At 44.4% G+C, this 8,230-nt stretch overlaps 2 pseudogenes; one reads left to right on the top strand and one right to left on the bottom strand.

The window, feature by feature from the left end:
- Positions 1-360: 360 nt before the first annotated feature.
- On the bottom strand, positions 361-1,535 carry LOC119282740 (annotated as a pseudogene).
- Positions 1,536-6,953: 5,418 nt separating this feature from the next.
- Positions 6,954-8,230, top strand: part of LOC119280345 — a 3,055-nt pseudogene continuing 1,778 nt past the window's right edge.

Genomic DNA, 8,230 nt, shown 5'->3' on the forward strand with positions numbered 1-8,230 from the left:
TGATATGGATGTACCTCCTCTGGCATGACTTGTTTGTACCAAATATAGTCGTATGTAATTTTTGAATCTTTAAATCTCAGCCATTAAAAAATCTGATAAACGGTCTCAAAATTGTAGATTATGTGAATGCATGTGATAGCTCGGTAATCCCTTATTTTAGTAATAGTATACACAGTAATTAATAGATACATGTACATCCAGCACAGATCGACCTTTGTATTTCATTCATATCGGTGCAATACAGATTACAACCCATTAATGCATGATAAGGAAAGGAAATGAGCAAATAAAAATATTGACGAAATATTTAATTTCGTCCAGATCCAGGGTAGATGCAGAGCATGTACCAAAGATTGACGCAACGACTTCATTTCAAACAAAACAAAAAATTAACGCGAAGACTTAAGTAGAAGATGCATATGTAAACTAGGCATACGAAACTAGTGTCTATATGCATGCCTGCATGCACTGGACTCGGGCTCTGACTGGGTTTGGATCTCAGTACGGGAAGCCGGCGTTCGGTTGATGGAGCCCCTGCTGCACGCCTGCACCGTCTCCATCCCGGCAGTGAACTCCGGACGCGGCAGCATCACATCAAGCCATTGATCTATCTCCTTGTCTAGCCCTGCGTCGAACCCCGGCGGCTTAGGCATCGTCATCTGCATCTGCTCCAGATCCATCCCGGCGGCCAACCCCGGCGGCGGAGGCATGTCCTGCACATCCATCCCGGCGGCGACCACGTGAGACGGAGGGGGCGGCGCCATCACCATCTGCTGCATATCCATCCCGGCCTCGAACCCCTGCTCCTGTGGCGGAGGCGCCAGAAACTGGAACTCCATCCCGTCGTTGGCGGTGCCGCTGCTGCTACCGAACTCGAAGGTGCTGCCACCGAAGATCTGGGGCGGCGGCGGTGGCGGAGCCACCTCCGCCATGCGGCTCATGTGGGCGTGCATTGCCTCGAGGAGAACCTGGTTGGCGCGATCGGAGACGGCGTCCTTCACCTGCATCAGTGCGGCGAAGAAGGCCGCCATGTCCTCGTCTCCCATGTCCCGCGCCTTGGTGTCGAACCAAGCCGCTATCTGGTCCCCCGCAGAGCGCTCTTTTGCCATGGCCTTGTCCGTGCGCTTGGTCTGCTTCTTCACCTCGGCCAGCTCCGTGCGCAGCTCGTCGAACTCCTGCTGCAGCTTCTCGAGCTTCTCGTCTTCACCGGCAGCGCCCTCCCCGGCACCCTCCCCCGCCAGCAAGCGGTCGTCGGCAGCGGCCTCCTCCCTCGCGCCAGCCCCCGCAGCCTCCCCCGCCAGCAAGCGTTCCACGACGGAGTCGACGGAGGGGTGGCCGAAGGAGAAGGCCCTGCCGCGGGGAGAGAAGGCGAGGGCGGCCACCTGGGCACCGGTCAGGACCGCCAGATCCGTGGCCTTGCTGAAGAACCCCTGGCGGCGCTTGGAGTAGAAGATGAACCGGGCATCCTCCTGCTCGATCCGGCGGATGACGATCTTCTTCCGGCCGCTGCCACCTCTCCGGTTGGGCGCCGCCATTGCTCGCTCGCTCGCTCGGTGTATAGGCTCAGAGAAGGGAGGTAGAGGAGTGGCTCTGGCTACGTCTCGGGGTCGCGGGGGGCTTTATATAGCTTGGCTGGGCGACGTACATTAAAACTGGTGATAGGCAATGAGATACGATTGGGTATGCGCTGAGCTACATATTTAGAAACAATTCCTTCGCACCCGAAAAGAAAGCTGTCCTTTTTTTTTCTTTTTTTGTATGCGATTTGGTATGCGCTAAGCTGAATCGATCGGGACGTGGCAAAAAAATATTGTTGGACGCACAAAAACAAGTGCTCCTTTTTCTTCTTCTTTGAGGATTAAAAGCAAGCGTTCCTTCGTCCGAAATTACTTGTCTTAGACAAGGACGTGTCCACATGTATTTTAGTTCTAGATACATCCCTTCTGATCCATTTTTGTGACGAGTAATTTGGGACCGAGAAAGTAGTAGTTGAGAAATAATGTATTTTTTCTGGGCACATATTTGATACAACACATGGAACATATATCTGTGCCTTCAATCGCCTTCAAAATGTCATACCTACACCACCGGGCGGTACGATCTCGTGCGCACAACACCAATAATCCTCAGGCTACTTCCAATGCATTGGTGCTTAGATGGGTGCCAAGAGCATTAAATATTTAAGCAACGGAAGTTCACAATGCATAGGTTCTTAGTTTGTTGTTGCTAAGCTTTCTACATTTAATTGTTTAACAACCAAACTCTCTCATGCATAGGGCAAACTTCTTTCCTGTAAGTGTTTTGCACAAGTTCGCGCGCTTGGAGTTGGTTCTTTCTGGGGTCACGAAAATATTCTCTCTCCTCTTAACTACAATGCCACATTAGATTTTTTTTGCCTATATGGCATGCTAAGCACATGTACATCATGGAGCACTAGGAAGGGCCTCGTGTCTATGTTAGCATGAATTCTCCAATTAATAATTGCATTCTTGTTTGGGTAAACACTTTCAAATATATTAAAATAATATTGTTTAGCAGAGTGTATGTTTGGCTACATGAAAACAAACAGAGGTGATGAAGCACTTTTTTATACTGTTATAAATGGAGCACATGAACAACGAGATTGCATACATGCATCAAGATAGGTCGATGGATCGTCAGCTAAATGCATGGTGCATATAACTAGAGATGGATAAAAGATCATTTCAAAGGAATTGTCACTCGGGGCGTGGCCGAAGCCATTGCAACATGCCTGCTGGTTCCTTTTGGTTGAAAAGCATTATCAGTTCATGCTAGATTTTAAGATGGTAGCCAAGTGCACTTCAGGGCAGGGCAGGGCAGTTCTTTCATGTTATGGCAAGATAATTGGGGAAAGACCATTCGCAAACAAAAATTTCTTGAGTTGTTCTCTTTTGCTATTCAAGAACAAGTCTATGTCAAAGATTTTCCCGTGGACGATAAATATTTTTATTGCTCCAACAGTACCAAGTTCATGATTTTTAGCTGTTTAGATCATGTTTTTTTTCATGCTTAGATTCATGATTTTTAGTTGTTCACATATTGTAATTTTTCACACTTAAGGTCACAATTTTTAGTCGTTAAGATCATTCAACCCTTTTTGTTAGTGCATGTATTAATAAATGGCACTGGCTATGTCAATCGACTGAAAACTACAATTGGATCATTCAGTTTCTTTTTTGTGGAGATGAGAAAAGGCCCTAGGCTGGCCGTAGTAAGGGCCGTGCTATGGCATGCTATCTAGACAAGTATGTACAATACTATACTAGCAGTACATGGACAACTTTAAACAGTAAGATTCAATCTGTATTAGACCTGATTATTGCCTACTGGTAGGACTGATCGGTTGGTTGGTGGGTTTGGGAATTGTTTTAAAACTGCACGCACTAGCTAGTTCATCCTAAAGCTCAAACTGATGGGAAAGGTGTGTTGGGAAACGTAGTAGACAACAAAAAAATCAGAGAATAGTCCACTGGATGTCTTGGGAGAAAATGACACAACCTAAATGTCAAGGTGGTCTGGGCCTCCGTGACATGCAAATGTTCAACCAAGCTCTCCTTGCAAAACAAGCAAGGCGTTTGATTCAGCGTCTGGATAGCTTATGTGCTCGACTCTTGAAATCAAAATATTATCCTAAAGGCAATTTGCTGGACAAGGTTTTCGCGTCTGATGCATCCCCCGTGTGGAGAGGGGTCGAGTTCGGGCTTGAACTCTTAAAAAAAGGTGTTGTATGGAGAGTTGGGGATGGTGAAAGTATCCAAGTTCTCAGGGATAATTGGATCCCAAGGCAATCTGGACTCATGGTAAAATCTCTCAGAACTCGTAGCCGAATCAGATGGGTTAATCAGCTAATTTTGCCACAAACTAGAGAATGGAATGTTCCACTTATTAATCAACTATTCTATAGATTTGATGCAGAGGAAATTTGCAAGAAAAATGGCATGTTCACGGTTAGAAGTGCCTACAAGCTGGGCATGTACTTGAAGCAGAAGGGAACAACTTCTGGATCATCAAGTAATGTCGATACCGGAAGGGAAAATCTATGAAATTTGATTTGGAAATCAAGCATCACTCACAAAATCTGTGTTGTGGCCTGGAGAATTGCCACTGATTCTCTACCCACAAAAGAGAACAAAAGAAGGAGAACACTCGAAATTGATGGCATATGCAATATATGTGGCAGAGACACAGAGGATGCTCAACATGTTGTTCTGAACTACACATAAGCTAAAGCTCTTCCAGAGAATATGAGAGAGCACTGGGCCTTGCCAAGTGAAATGTCGCTTGTTACCCGTGACCCGGACTGGCTTCTAAATGCACTCAGTCTTTGTTATGGAGACATGCGAGAAAAACTGCTCTTGGTACTATGGCGTTCCTGGCATCTTAGAGATGACATTGTGCATAACAAAGGTATAGCAAAGGTTTCAGACTCAGTCCTTTTCCTGAAGAATTATTGGGAAACTTTGAACTCAAACACTCCAAGTGAAAGTGATGTGAAAGGAAAAAATCCTTTGTATGATATTCCAGGAATTGCTCACTGGAATGCCATCTTCGGTCTGCGGGCGGACTGCGCCGTGCCTGGCGACTCGTATTACCCGATAAGGGCCTTCCCGCTTCAGCGTCAACTTATTTGAATTCTTGGCAGATTGAACACGCCGAAGAACAAGGTCGCCTTTCTCAAGGCTTCAGGCATGAACCTTGCGGCTATGGTAGAGCTCATGCAAAGGGTGGAGGGGAACTTGGGAGAAAAAACCCGGGTGGAGGGAGGCGACAGAACAAACTCCGTTGTAACAGTAGAGATGAATAACTAGGTGCTTTCCAGTTTCCATGGGTATGCCCATTTATCAGATTTCACATTGAGCTGTACTGTTGGAGCAATAACATCAATTTTTGGTATTGCTGGTAGGCTTGTGCGACTTCTTGAATAGCAGAAGAGAACAACTCAGGAAATTTATCTTTGAGAATGGTCTCTCTCCAATTATCTTGCCATAACATGAGAGTGCTGCTCTGCCATCTCTGGTTGTACGCATCATGCATCTAGGCGATGATTTGGATGTTCAATCTGGATGCATATATGCAATCTCCCTGTACCGGTGCTCCATTTATTACAGCAAAAAAGTGGTTCGTCACCTCGGTTTGTTTTGACATGGCCAAACACTATGCTAAACATAGTGTAATTGTTTTAATATATTTGAACAGATTTGCTATTTCACATCTAGATGTGAAATAGTTATCTCACATCTAAGTCCAGGACCATTCGATGATTCACACTTTTTATGCGCACAGGCTCGTGTGAAGCGGTTGTTACGCTGTTTCCAACTCGCCCGTCTCTTGTGTCTACGCATGTTGGCATGTTGTCATTTTGGTTATGTTAATTTCTGCTGCAGCTACGCCACCTTGTTGGGCTGCGGTGCTCAGCTTTTATTTATTTATTTTAAAGCGATTGCGAAGCGGATGTCAAGAGCTTCAATGTTTGAGCACACCAGTGATGCACTAGAACTTATTATTTTGTCTCAGTTACAAGTCCATCTCGAACTCGCAACTGAAGTTCAGTCTTTTTGTCTTAGTTGCAAGTCCATTCATGACTCGCAAACAAGGCCGATTTTTTTATCTCGGTTGCAAGTCCATGTTTGACTCGCAACTGATGTCTAACTATTTTTTGTCCTAGTGGCAAGTCCACTCTCAATTCGCTACCGGCGTCCGATCTTTTTGGTACGAGTTACAAGTCCACCTCGACTTGCAATTGGGGCCGGTCTTTTTTTTGTCCAATTGCAAGTCCACCTTTGAGTCGCAAGTGATGTCCAACCTTCTTTTCGTCCTAGTTGCAAGTCCATCCTAGACTCGCAACTGGATCTGAACTTTTTTTGTTCCACTTGCAAGCTCATGCTCAACATGCAACTGGGACCCGACCATTTTTTGGTCCCAGTTTTAAGTCCATTCTCAACTTGCAATTGAGACCCGATCTTTTTTTGTCTCAATTGCAAGTCTACATTTGACTCGCAACTAAGACCCAATTGTTTTGTCCCAGTTGTAAGTCCACCTTAGACTCGCAACTGGATTTTATTTTGACTAACCAACCTTACTTCCTCCTGATCCTGTAGTATACTCTAAAACACCCATGTAAACACAATGCTTTACTATCTTCTTGGTGGACATAATTAATTGCTTGATTAGTCGTTCCATCCCACCACCAGACTCCAGCTAGGGGCGATCGGACCATTTCTCTGTCGTTTTTGCATGTAGTACAACGACAGAAAAAATCAAATAAAGAGGGCCACAAAACTAAGATGTGACATGACTATGGGCCTTTTATTTATATGTTAATGTAGGATATCATGTTAGGTGTGAGGTATTATCTCACATCTAGATGTGATATAGAAAGACCCATAACTGTTCACCCAGACAAATAGGATGTTAGCGTAATATTTCTCATTAATTATTTTGGGAAATATCACGCTAACATATACTTGATGGTGATTGATGTGGCGAGTGCGTAGATGTGCCATTTCTTTATGGTTATCGGAGGCACGCATATATATATTTTGTGTTGTAACAAATGTGCCCCGGAAAAAGATAAATTATTTCCCAACTACATTGTCTTTTTTATAGAATCCCATGTATACATGGTTAGGAATGCTAGCTTTTGTGCGTCAAACAATATATACATGGACATATTGTTGTAAAGTCCCGATCTTTCTTTTTTATTGTCACGTCCGATTTTCTTTTGGTGCGAACGAATTACTTACTAATGTACGTCACAGAGTACGTAGTTATCTTTGACGCGTGAGTTTTAATGCATACAGCTCAGCGCATATCGATTCCAATAACGAGTTTTAATGTACATGGCTCCGATTGCTATATAAACCACCCCAAGCCTGAGACGTAGCCACACACTCCTCACCTCCCTTTCAGAGCCCAGCCACCAAGCGAGAGTAATGGCGGCGCCCAACCGAAGAGGCGGCAGCGGCCGGAAGAAGACCGTCATCCGCCAGATCGAGCAGGAGGATGCGCGGCACGTTTGCTACTCCAAACGCCACGTGGGGTTCTTCCGCAAGGCTACCGATCTGGCAGTCCTGACCGGCGCCCGGGTGGCAGCCCTCGCCTTCTCGCCCGGCAGCAATGTCTTCTCCTTCGGCCACCCCTCCGTCGACTCTGTCGTGGAACGTTTCCTGGCGGGGGAGGGTGCGGGGGCCGGCGCGAGGGAGGAGGGCACTGCCGACGACCACTTGCTGGCGGGGGAGGGTACTGGCGAGGTCGCGCACTAGTAGAAAAAGATCCATTTGTCCGCTCTAGAGGACCTTTAGTCCCGGTTTTTATACGAATCAGGACTAAACGTCCTCCACGTGGCCGCTGTCTGGAGCTCCACACCAATCGGGCCTAAAAGAAATTTTTAATTTTTATGAAATTTTATTTTTTTATTTTAAAATTTCTGAATAATTTTACTATTTAATCTCTAATCATCACTCATCACTGCTCAATTTAACCTCTAATCTCTAATCACCCCTCATCGTTTCAAATCATCTAACTTCCCGGTCGGTCACCCATCCTCTCACTACTCCAGCCTGAGCACACTTAACTTCCAGGTTCTATTCTCCCTCGTTTCCAAGTCCGCACTTGTTGTTTTCCTGACAATAGTAAGATGTCAATCCTATTAACCCTCAGGAGTTTAGCTTGAGCATGAAGTTACACGTTTCACTGTTTGAGTTTGAAACTATTATTCTAAAAAACAATAATTATGTACTAACACTAATATTTCTTGAAAAAGTAGTTTGACCATAGTTTGACCATAGTTTGACCAGATTTGACCAAAATTCAAAATACTGAAATAATTATTTAGTAACATTAATTTTCTTGAATAAGTATTTAGTACCACTAATACTTCTTGAATAAGTAGTTTGACCATAGTTTGACCAGATTTAACAAAAATCCAAAAAAACAGAAATTTGAGCATATCTTTTTTTTCCTTTCAGAATTTGAGGATTCAAAAAAAATTCAAACAGGCCTACGGCCGTCCAAATCGGATGCGGATTTTCGTGCTAATTGTTTTGATATATTATGCGTTTGTTTCGACATCATATGCAAAAGATATGGCCGTTTTACTTTTTGTAACACTTTTTTGCAAAACATGTCCAAATTTAAGTTTTTTAATTTTCCGAACTAATAGATGTAGTGACATAACTATGTCACGAAGGATTTTAATTTTTAAGTTTTT

This window comes from Triticum dicoccoides, chromosome 3B, assembly GCF_002162155.2.
Source record: "Triticum dicoccoides isolate Atlit2015 ecotype Zavitan chromosome 3B, WEW_v2.0, whole genome shotgun sequence".
Lineage (NCBI taxonomy): Eukaryota > Viridiplantae > Streptophyta > Magnoliopsida > Poales > Poaceae > Triticum > Triticum dicoccoides.